At 37.8% G+C, this 12,798-nt stretch overlaps 1 protein-coding gene and 1 pseudogene across 2 annotated transcripts in view; both read left to right on the top strand.

Annotated features, from left to right (window-relative positions):
* GRM7 (glutamate metabotropic receptor 7) overlaps positions 1-12,798 on the top strand; it is a 931,612-nt gene that overhangs the window by 373,069 nt on the left and 545,745 nt on the right. The gene's annotated exons all lie outside the window — the stretch shown is intronic.
* Positions 532-12,798, top strand: part of LOC108638584 — a 59,266-nt pseudogene continuing 46,999 nt past the window's right edge.

Genomic DNA, 12,798 nt, shown 5'->3' with positions numbered 1-12,798 from the left:
ATAAAATCCAAGTCCAGGGGTATGAAGTGACTTCATTATAGTTATGCAAAAACCATATACAAACTTAATACAAGGTTGGATTGTCTGGGATATAGGTATGGGATAACTACAGATGTGTGTGCAAGAGGTTTATTGGGGAGAACTCTTTGGAACACTTGTGAGGAAGTGAAGGGAACAGGAGGGCAGAGGAAGAGGTTGAGCATCCATGCAGTCCCAGTGAAAGCCTCATATGGTCCCATAGTGGGCTCTGGGCAAGGATGGCCCTTCAAAGACGTCCTGCCTTGAGGTCTTAGATTGGTGCAAAAATAATTACAGTTTCAGATCCTAGATTTTAAATTATTCTAATGACTCAGGCACGTCTTTATTAATAAAAATAGGGACCAATACAATAAAGCATTTTTGGCAATGAGAAATAAGTTTGTTTATTCCGGTAGCATAAAAATCCATGCTTCAGGATTTGACAGACTCTTGGAAAGCATTTTCTGCATCCTGCTGATTGTGGAAGCATTTTCCCTGCAAAAAGTTGTCAATATGTTTGAAGAAGTGATGGTGAGAGGACAGGTTAACGTGGGAGAGGAGGCAAAACTCTATAGACCAACTCATTCAGCTTTTGAAGAACTGGATGTGCGACATGTGGTTGGGCATTGCCTTGGGAAAGAATCAGGCCCTGTCTGTTGACCAATGCTAGCTGCAGGCATTGGAGTTTCCAGTGTCTCATTAATTTGCTGAGCATACTTCTCAGATGAAATGGTTTTGCCAGGATTCAGAAAGCTGTGGTGGATCAGAGCAACAGCAAACCACCAAAGAGTGACTGTGACCTTTTGGTGCAAGTTTGACTTTAGGAAGTGCAAGAACTGTCTTATAAAATCTGGCTGTCTTATAAAATCCACTTTTTTCGTTTCATGTCATTATCTGATCAAGAAATAGTTTGTTGCTGTTATGCAGAATAAGAGAAGATGAGACTTTAAAATGACAAGGTTTGTTGTTTTGCAGTCAGCTCATGAGGCAACCATGTGTGGAAAGTGTTCACCTTTCTAGTTTGCTTCAAATGCTAATGACCATAATGTGGTCGACACTGAATTCTTGGACAATTTCTCATGTAGTTGTAAGAGGAGCCGCTTCAGTGATTGCTCTCAGCTGATTGTTGTCAACTTCCAATGGCCAGCCACTGTGCTCCTCATTTTCAAGGCTCATATCTCCTTTGCAAAATTGCTTGAACCACTACTGCACTGTAAGTTCATTAACAATTCCTGGGCCAAATGCACTGTTAATGTTGCAAGTTGTCTCTGCTACTTTAGGACCCATTTTGAACTTGAAAAAGATAATTGTTTTTCATATCATCTAATATTAAATTTGCCTTTTGTCTAATATCATTTCCATAGTCTAAAATACATATAAAATAGACAGCAAGTAATAACTTATTAGCAAAAAAACATAAAGCAAGAAATATGCATTAAAATTATATATAACATAACCATATTTATTTAAGAATGTATTCAAATATCAAATGGAAAAGTTCAGCAATGCAAAACTGAAATTACTTTTGCACCAACCTAATGCATGTACAAGCAACGAAGTGTGGGCTGTCTCTGGGAAGCGGGCATGACCTTGAACAAGGACAATTCTAGGAGTGCCATCAGTTGCCAACAGTTCTGGCCACTGGAGGAGTGAGTCTTAGTCCTGAAAGGAATCTAGGAGCCTCACTACAGCATCCATCATACAGGATAAGCATAATTTCATCACTTTATCTTCCAGTAAAGAGAAGCAAAAAGCCTATAATTGATTCCTTAGTAAGTGTCTCATTACTGGGCAATATCTCCATTCTTGTCTTGTTCGAAGAAGATCCATTTGCCTGAAAACCTCATTCAGTGATAGTTTGCAATGTTCATAAAGATTATATGAAAGAGGAGGAAAAAACACTTAGTGATGGTTATTGGGGATAGGAGCCTGCAGTGAAAAGAGTCAAATGCTATTTGAACTGCATTTTGGAAAGTCACCTACAAGGCTCTGCAATGAATGCAGAGGCCAAAAGTATACACCACACAGGAAAGTGAGAAAAGCTTATCATGTCTAGTAACAGTCTGATAATTGGACAAGAAATTACTGTTTCTCAAAGTCTTAACTCCACAAATCTTTGTTGAGCCTCTCTCTGTTCCTGGTGCTCCTCTAGGTCCCAAGATTCAGCAGCAAAGAAAGTCGAAGTCCCTGCCCTCAGATCCTCCACTCGGATAGGTCCTTCTATGTGTCTTTACATGTCTAACTCTGTGTTGTGAATTTCTGAAGGATGGAGCTGTGTTCCATTTTTCTTTATATCTCAAGTGCATGAGTTTGTGCCTGGCATGTAAATGTTTGTTGAATGAAGCAAATTAAATGAAACAAGTCACAAGCTCTTCTACACATGTAGACAAGTACCTGAGCTTCAAACTTCACACCTCTAAATATTTAATTGCCCAACAAGTATTTCATCTTGAGCCAGATTTCAGAGATCTCATAAATCATCCTGAGGTGGACTAGAAAGAAAGGAAATGCTGCCAGGTTTGAAAAATCCATGCAGAAGAAAAGAGTATGATTTGCTAATCATTGAAAAAAGAAATCTTGGCTTTGATTTTTTTCTTGTTTGTTCTCATTTTCTTGACATAGTTATTCAAACACCTACAGACTTTACCCGAGAAGGTTTCAGAGTTTGTAACATTAAATTTCTTATACATCCCAGGATTTGTCAGTGTTCAGAAAGACCTAGACGCCTCGTTTGTCAGTGATCATATGTCCCCATTGGAACTTCTTTCAAAGTGAGAAAACATTTGCTGTTTCATAAAATCATGTTTTATGTGTTTTAAAAATGACTTCTGGGGAAAAAAAAAAAAAAGACAAATGATTTTATCACATGGTAACATGCTTAGTCTTACACAAGCCCCCTTGTAAAATTGATTAAATGCATATTTCCCTAAGATTTGTACCCTAGAGCTCTGATTTTAAAAGTTGGGCAAAACCTTGTAAGCACGCATTGCTGAGCATTCAGAATTGTTTAATACGTTGGAAAGAACAGAGACTTTAATGTCAAAAAATGAAGCCTGTGTCCTGACTCTGATGCTTATTACTTCCTGGCTCCAGGCAAGCCCCATCCAGGAGCTTACGTGTGCCTCCCATTTCCTCAATGTATTTGAAGTGATATTAATGTTAAATGTCTTTTCTACTCTCAGAAGTTTGTTAGGATATATTTAAGATGTGAGTATGCATATAAGTGTTTTATAAACCTTAGAAACTATGCATATGACCTTGTGAATGAAATGCTAAAGAGCTAGACGTCATGCTTCTGACTCGCTACCCTCAACACAGCCGTTGCAAAACTAGCCGAAGCTCAACTTTCCCACCAAGTGAATGTCTGGTATCAACTGGGAGATTCCCATTCAGTTGTCTCTTTTTGGAAAACCTTGCAAAGATATCCCATATCATGGGACAAGAATAAAAATTGTCAAATAGTCACCATTTTAAAAAAAAGTTTAGCCCTATGTCTGTGTAAAGGTTTAAATTTTTTCTGATCTCTTTAAAATAACAAAGTATTTTCCCTGATCTGCTCTGATTCTGTTTTTATTTCCAAAAGGTTTTAGGGAGGCCTTGGAAACTTATCTCTTTTTGCTAATCTATTCACTTGGTAGAAACACAACTTATTGAACTGGTGTTTGAGTGGCATGTTTGTCATTTAGAAGCTGGGGAAAGCACCAGGTGTGAATTTTCTGTTTTGGCACTATTATCATATGTTAGCATCAGCTCAGTTCAGTCACCCAGTCCTGTCCGACTCTTTATGACCCCATGGACTGCAGCGCTCCAGGCCTCCCTGTGTTTCACTATATCCTGGAGCTTGTTCAAACTCATGTCCACTCAGTCAATGGTGCCATCCAATTGTCTCATCCTCTGTTGTCCCCTTCTCCTCGTACCCTCAGTCTTTCCCTGCATCAGAGTCTTTTCCAATGAGTTGACTCTTCACATCAGGTGGCCAAAGTATTGGAACTTTAACTTCATCATCAGCCCTTCCAACTATTATTCAGGTTTGATTTCCATTAGGGTTGACCTGTTTGATCTCCTTGCTGTCCAAAGGACTCTCAAGAGTCTTCTCCAACACCACAGTATGAAAACATCAATTTTTTGGTGCTCAGCCTTCTTGATGCTCTAACTCTCACATCCATACATGACCACTGGAAAAGCTGTAGCTTTGACTATACAGACCTGTGTTAGAAAAGTGATGTCTCTGCATTTTAATATGCTGTCTAGGTTTGTCATAGTTTTTCTTCCAAGAAGCAAGCATCTTTTAATTTCATGGCTGCAGTCACCATCTGCAGTGATTTTGGAGCCCAAGAAAATAGTCTGTAATGAAGTGATGGGACCAGAGGTCATGATCTTAGATTTTTAACACTGAATTTTAAGCCAGATTTTTCACTCTCCTCTTTCACCTTCATCAAGAGGCTCTTTAGTTCCTCTTCACTTTCTGCCATTAGGTTGTAGTTGTCTGCATATCTAAGGTTATTGCTATTTCTCCTTGCAGTAATGAGGGTACTCTTAGTTAATAGGAAGCCAATGTGTGTGTGTGTGCGTGCATGCACGTGTGCATGTGTGTCTGATAGACTTTTGAGTGTAGAATTTTAAAAATATTATTTATCTACAATAAGTACACACCACAACTGAAGACAGAGTATTTTAATGCTGTCCTTGCCAACACTGTGAAGAGATGAGATTGCCTCAGTTCTGAATGATACGTATAATTTGAGATTGCTTGAAAGTCCCATTGAGAATTTAAAAATAACATATCTTTCTGTGGCCACATTCTTTTATATGCAGTACTAATACCAATAATGCCCAAAACAAAACTCTCTCTATTCTTGCAGAAATTTGATAACAAATGTTTCTGCTAAAGTTGAAAGTCTGCATCTTTCAACTTTAAGGGTGTGTTTAAGGGTGTTTGTGTGTGTGTGTGTGAGGCCCAACGGACAGCTTTAGAGATGGTATCAGATATGCCAGTACTAAATTCTGCTCCATCACCACATGTTAGGATATTCATGACATTGCAGACATCAATCTTTGATACATGATTCAGGCATCCCTGCAACCTATTAGATGGAATGTTTTTTAGTAATTTATATAATCATATCATTTACTTTTTGCATCCTGAGGGAATGGTTCCCTCTCTTTAGGCAAGCTGGTATACCTAAGGTCATTTGTCTGCTTTACTGTTGCTGAAATTGAAAAAAAAAAAAAAAAAGGAAAAATAAAAAGTCAAAATGCCTTTCTTAATAGAAGAGAGCTCATCTGAAAGAGAAATGAGGGACTAAGATGCCAGACTGAGATAGGAAGCAAAGAGGCCCTACAGCATTACAAAGGGGCCACCAGTGAGCCTGCTGATGGGATTCTGACAAGTTAGATTTTTGCTCCAATGGAGTATTGACTTGTGTGTGTGCTGACTGACCTAATTCCCACTCAGCTGGCAGAGTATGGAGTTATGATTGTGACTTCCTGGCTGTCCTCTCCAGCCTTATTACCTGCAACTGATTTTTCCATTCAGGTTCAGGTTTTTACTACAGACTTTTAAAAATGAAAATGATTATCCAAACCTAAAATTTGAAGGAAAAAATTATAAATCACCGAGGCTGTTATACTTTTTTATTTCCTTTAAAAGACATTGAAATAAAAATAGAATTGTGGAAACTATAATCACTCATAGTCCTTTATGTTTTATTGAAGATTTTCTTCTTTGCACATACGTATATGCTAATTGCAAAAGTAATATGTGCACATGATGAAATCTTTAAAATTTTTATAAGCAAGTATCTATAAAATGAAAAATCACTTTATAACAGAAAGTTATATTTCATCTTTAAAATGACTTATAACTCCTTAACTCAAAGGTAATGGTTGTTCACATGTACATAGGGATATATATGTAAGTGTGTGTGTATGTATTGTATGTGTACATATAAAACATACACTTTTTTTACAAATAAACCCTGCTGCTGCTAAGTCACTTCAGTCATGTCCGACTCTGTGTGACCCCATAGACAGCAGCCCACCAAGCTTCCCCGTCCCTGGGATTCTCTAGGCAAGAACACTGGAGTGGGTTGCCATTCCCTTCTCCAATGCATGAAAGTGAAAAGTGAAAGGGAATTCGCTCAGTCGTGTCTGACTCTTTGCAACCCCATGGACCGCAGCCTACCAGGCTCCTCTGTCCGTGGGATTTTCCAGGCAAGAGGACTGGAGTGGGGTGCCATCGCCTTCTCTGAAAATAAACCCTACATTATGTATTTTTTGTGATGTTTCTCTTAGGACTTACAATAATGCAGTCATCCTCTGATATCCTTCTTATCCAAGGTTTGTATTTCTTTAAAAATTGTGATTTAAGTACTATAGTATTACACCTATTATATGGCTTTACCAGGATATATTTAGCCAAATCCTATTGTTGAACTCAAGGTTGTATCTTATCGTGACCATGTGTGACTGAGATGTGACTGACTTTGTAGCAGTTAGTTTTATAGGTAAGCCTTCAAAAACCCCAGATTATTCCTGACATAAATTCCTAGAAATTCATTTGTTGATTGAAAAGCATATGTATGTTTAAATATTCGATGTATATTTTCACATTCCGACAGAAGTCTCTTATGGACTTACAGTCTGAACAGCACAGGTGACATCAGTTTACTGAGTATTATCAGTGCTTTTCAGCCTTGAAAATCTCTTAGGTAACACAAGATACTGCCTCAATTAGCATTATTTTGATTTCTACTGAAATTAAAAATATTTCTTATTTTCACATCTTGACTGTTATCACAGTGCTACAGTCAATGTGTTTTTGCATGTCATTTTGTACGTGTATGAATTGGTCTGTATGATTGAAATTGTTGGATATGTATTTATTTTTAAATGGCATTGTTGTCACTGATAAAATAGGATGCTGTGGTAAATAGCATGGTAATTGAGTACAGTTGGAGACATCAGTATAAATTCATGTTTAGTTTATTGTAATCACAGATGATTACACGTAGAAATATTTACAGCTATGTTTATGCATGTGAATTAGTGTACACACACATTTTCTTGCTCTGTTCGTGTCAACTGAGAGGACCTGGAAAGAACTACACCTCAGCAGTGTTGCAGGAAAGGGGACCCCTTCCAGGGCCCAAAACTGGGCTCTTGTCTAACACTCGGAAATGAATTTCCGAGGAGACACATGTGCTGACAAAGCAAGAGATTTTATTAGGAAAGCAGGAGGGTAAGGGAACCCAGGAGAACTGCTCTGCCATGTGGCTTGAATCTTGGGTTTTATGGTGATGGGATTAGTTTCCAGGTTGTCCTTAGCCAGTCATTCTGACTCAGAGTCCTTCCTGGTGGTGCACGCCTTGTTCAGCCAAGATGGATGCCAGAGAGAAGGATTCTGGGAGGTGGTCGGACAGGTGGTGTCTCCTTTTGACCTTTCCTGAACTCTTCTGGTTGGTGGAGGCTTATTAGTTCCCTATTCCTTAGCAGGACCTCCTGTCATAAAACAGCTCAAGCAAATGGTTACTGTGGTGCCTGGCCAGGGTGGGTGGTTTCAATCAGTGTGCTTTGCATAACAGTAGCATCAATGTACCTGGCACCCAAGTCTTGGTTTCCATACCATTCTCCAATAAATAGAGCCAAGCCTCCTTGGGAAAATGGCTGATTTTATGATTGGGCAGAAAGTATATGAAATGAGTCTGAATCATTTTATAGTTTTAGAGTAAAAATTTTTTTTTTAAGTGCTCAAAATTTTAAAAAGCCTCAATGATAGGAATATATAAATGGGACACAGGAACCAATGAAGAGAGTTCTCAATGGCCAAATTTGTAAACATCTTAGCAACACAATGAATAAAGTAGTATCAAATTATAACCTGAAGTGTACAATAAGTATCCATCAGTCTGTACTGATGTAAATAAATGGCTTACTAAATAAGAAAATGGAAAAGAATAGAAAAACCTCCCACACTAAAGAATTCCAAATGCAGTAATTTCTATAACTACTCCATCTTTAAGGAGTGGAGAGCATCAGTCTCCATTCCTTAATATGGGCAGCATAAAGTGACTCTCTTTTGAAAAACACAGTATGACCAGGAGGGGACAGGAGTCATAGTGGAGAAACCTGACCAACCATTTCAGTCAGGGGACTGAGATGGGAAGCAGTAGTGAGTTGTGTTGATAGTACATTGCCTAATATGAGATCATGAGAATGACACTTCTTGTCTTTGCAATCATCTTTCCAAAAATACATACCCAGACTAATAATTTTAAAAAAAATGCAAATCCCAACTGAGGGGCTTTATGCAAAATACCTGTTCAGTACTCTTCAACATTGCCAAAGTCATCAAAAACCAGGGAAGTTTTAAGAAAACACCATAGCCAAGAGAAGCCTAAGGAGGCATGCTGACTAACTAAAATTGTTAGCTGATACATCTAGAACAGAAAAAAGGATGTTAGAGAAAATAAGGAAATCTTAATAATGTGTGATGCGGTCAGTGCATCAATAGTGGTTCATTAGTTGTGATACATGTACCATACTTATAGAAGATACTAATAACAGGGGAAGTCAGGTGTGAGGTGTCTGCAGACGTTTTCACAACTTTTCCATAAGTTCAGAACTGCTCTAAAATAGTTTCTTTTAAAAAGAGAAAAAAGAGAGAGAGATATTGCTCAGTCAGCCTGCTCTGAGGTTTTATGCATCTTAACTCCCAGCCTCAATGAAAGAGATGTTTCCTTTACAAAATACACATCAGGCATTTTTCATTTCACTACTCCGACAGGCTAAAGATAGAAACTCTGTTTCAAACTTTATTTTTCTTCTAATGAGTAAAGCTGAACAGCTGTTTAAATGTTTTAAAAAATTTTTTGTATGTTTTTCTGTCAATGCTCCATCCATTTCCTTTGCTTATTTTTCCACTGAGTTTTTTTCCCCTCCTTTGGATTTGTAGGAACCATGAACAGATAGTTTTCCACTGTGTCTTTCATTTTTGTTTCTTTATATGCAGATGTTTTCTCTTTATTTACTTGGCATAGCCAATCTCCTTTTACATGGATTCTGTATTTTATATCATAAGTGCTTCTCACTCTGTGGTTATTTAAATAGCCTTCCACATTTTCATCTAGTATTTTTATATTTATATTCTGCACTTGTTTTCACACATTGCCTCTAATAATAAATTTTATTTCTAATGTTTTTGTTACATATTTACTTCCTTCTGTTCTCCTATATCTATGTTGCTATCTAGTTTGCTTTCTCATTTCTCTTGAATGATTTGAAGGAGACACATCCTATTTTTAAATTTCATAATAATTACCTTTAAGTTAAAAAAATCTTGAAGTTGTATTTATGAATTATCACCAGCAATATGATAATACATCTGAACACTTCCTTTACTAGACGTGATCAGCGGGATTTCAAGCTGCCCCCACCTCCCCCATCAAGATTCTTGTCCTCTGATTATTCAAACACTAAGTCGTGCTGTAAAGAGATTTTGCAAATGACACGAGTTGATATTAAACTAGGTAGATGGTCAAAGATTATCTGAAGAGGTCCCATGTAACTATGTGAGCCCTTACATATGGAAGAGGAAGGCAGAAGAGTTAGTCAGGGAGACATGCCTGGAAGAAGAGGAGAAGAGATGAGGCAGAAGGGAAATCTTTAAAATAGATCGGAGAGTATCTGAAGGACGTGTGTGTGTTGGTCGCTCAGTTGTGCCCAACTCTTTGCGACCCCATGGATGGCAGCCCACAAGATTCCTCTGTCCATGGGATTTTCCAGGCAAGAATACTGGAGTGGATTGCCATTTCCTTCTCCAGGGTATCTTCCCGACCCAGGGATTGAAACTGGGTCTCCTGCACTGCAGGCAGATTCTTTACCATCTGAGCTATGAGGGAAGAATGAGAAGGACTCAATTCAACTCAAGGGTTTGAAGATGGAGAGAGGGTCCATAACCTGAGAAATATGGCAGTTCCAGAAGCTAAGATTGACCCCCCAGTTGACACCAACATGAAAGCAGGTCCACAGTCTTACAACCACCGAGAACTGAATTCTGCCAACAGCCTTGAAGCAGTCATCCCCAGACTCTCCATAAAGGAATGCCAGCCTTGCTGACACTTGGATTTCAGCCTGTGTGACTCAAAACACACAAACTAGTAAAGGCAACCAGCCTCCTCACCTACAAAACGAGGAGATAATAAAGGGATATTGTTTTAAAATGCTAAATTTGTGATTGTCTATTATGGCAGCAATAGGAAATTAATACAGCAGGCAGTGAAACTAGCTTGATCTCAGTTTCCTTTTACACACTACTCCAGCCTAGATTTGTTGGTGTGATCTTGCAATTTGCATTACATTTCACAAGTGTTAATTAGAATTCATTTTATTTTAAAATTATTTCTGGGTTCATTGCCAGTCTTTCAGTAATTTTATCCAGTTTGTTTTCCTAGCACTTGGATATGTGCTTGTACGAATATTTATTTCTTGCCATCAACATAAATGACAGCATATCTGGACAGTGGGTTTTGGAGTCAGTTTCTTTCTCATAATTTTGTTCATATTATTAAACTAATGTTGGAGGGGAAGCAACTGATTTTTCCTATCATCTATGGTATTTGTCTATTTAGATACTCGTTCTTCAAAATAAATGCTGATATAATTGTATATATGACTTTTTGCTATTATTTCCAATTTGCATCTATACTCAGAAAATGTTTGTGTGATATTCATTAATCAGTATCTGACTTCCTATTATTTAGTCTTTGAGGCCTGCCAACATCTCACTTTTTGTTTTCTTCTGATATTCATACTTCAGTTTCATAACTCTTATTTTACGGGTCCTTGTCCTTTTTCCTTCTGGATGGAACCGGATGAATGCTTAAGCTTCCATCTCCACTACCATATTGCTTATTTTCTTCACTGCTTCCAGGGCTACTACTTTTAGTTCTGCAAAGTATCAGCAGATTTTGTCCCATGGTTCACCTCTCATTTCATGCGCTATCTTCTAATTTTAATGTAATCACAGGGTATAGTCTCTGCAGTGTTCTTTTTCCCCATCAGGAATTGTTTTTTCAAAAATAAATTTCTCCTTCTTGAGTTATATATAGTCATCCCTTTTTACAGAAGCTTTTCGTGGTTTGGATATTTTTGGTTTATTCTTCTGTACATGGAGAAGTCTATTCTGGTCCGATCTTCTCTACAAACATGGCAAGAAAACTCCCTTTTTCCATATCATTGCCCACAAGGACACTCTTGAATTTTTGTTGTTATTGTTGCAACTTAATATGGAGAGCCCAATAATAGAAATACATACGGCCATTGTAGGAGCTTTCTAGCTGGGAGACTGAGGAGGCAGCTGCAGGTTACTGTGCAAAGGAATTGGATCTCTTCATGGTTTCTTCTTCAAGTTGGTAAAGTTACTCTATTTATTTTTTATACCTTTATTTTTAACTGGGTCTTCATTATTTTATAGAATATGGCTAGTCATTATCTCTTTCCTTTTGCTTTTATTTTTGTCTCAGGGAATATTTATTGGCTTTCTCTTTGATGTCTTTCTTGGCTTGGATCATCCTAGAGCAACTACACTCAAAAGTTGCTGTTTGAGAATAGGAGATAATTGCAGGGTGGTGGTCCTTGTGGATTCCACAGCTAATCCTATTGACCAGTATTTGTTTGTTTCCTATTTAAGAAATGGAAGAAAAGAAGAGAGACTACTGAGTGTGTTTATTAAGGAAATTATATTTCTTTAGTTCTCTAAACCACTGATCCTAGCAAAGGACCTCAAAATCTGTGGATATGTTTTCAGTGCCAGCAATTATGGAGGAACTTTTTTCCCTGTGCATGTATGTGTGCTAAGTCACTTCAGTTGTGTCCAGCTCTTTGCGACTCGCTAGGCTCCTCTGTCCATGAGATTCTCCAGGGAAGAATACTAAAGTGGGTTGCCATTCCATCCTCCAGGGGATCTTCCCAAGCCAGGATCGAACCCACATCTCTTACGTCTCCTGAATTGGCAGTCAGATTATTTACCACTAATGCCACCTGGGAAGCATGTTTATAGAGTTTTGACAGTGTGGTAGGTGTGTGTTTGAGGCAATGTGTACAGTGTGGGAGGTAGGGGAAAAGTCATACAGAGGGACGGGCACATGCACCTAAGTCACCATTTATTCCCAAATATCAAACATTTCATATGTCCCATACTCAGTAGTTTTGCTCAGCCTTATGTGTCCTTCTGTTATGCTTTGTACATGACAAATTGTGTACTAAAATATTAATGTTTTTCTTTAGTTTTTATAATTATAATTTTATAGCTATTTAATGCAATATTCCAGTAGTTTGTGCACCATAATATATAAATTGCTTCCTTGATGACTCATTATAGTTTACTCTTTGCATTAATAGGAAATACTGAAATTAATATTTTCATTTTGATATTACTTTTGGCTTTTTTATTCACATATATTTTAAGAAAGAGTAGGGTTAATGTATCATAGTGTAATTTTACCATCAGATTCTTCACTCATACTTTTCAAATTGCTTTTCAAGATATTTATACCAGTTTATTTATGCAACATCTTTAGCAATATGAAATTAAAAGACGCTTACTCCTTGGGAGAAAAGTTATGACCAACCTAGATTGCGTATTGAAAAGCAGAGACATTACTTTGCCAACAAAGGTCTGTCTAGTCAAGGCTATGGTTTTTCCTGTGGTCATGTATGGATGTGAGAGTCGGACTGTGAAGAAAGCTGAGCACTGAAGAACTGATGCTTTTGAACTGTGGT

This window comes from Capra hircus, chromosome 22 (genome assembly GCF_001704415.2).
Source record: "Capra hircus breed San Clemente chromosome 22, ASM170441v1, whole genome shotgun sequence".
Lineage (NCBI taxonomy): Eukaryota > Metazoa > Chordata > Mammalia > Artiodactyla > Bovidae > Capra > Capra hircus.
Note: the sequence above shows the minus strand (reverse complement) of the source record. Positions and strands in the feature narration are given on the sequence as shown.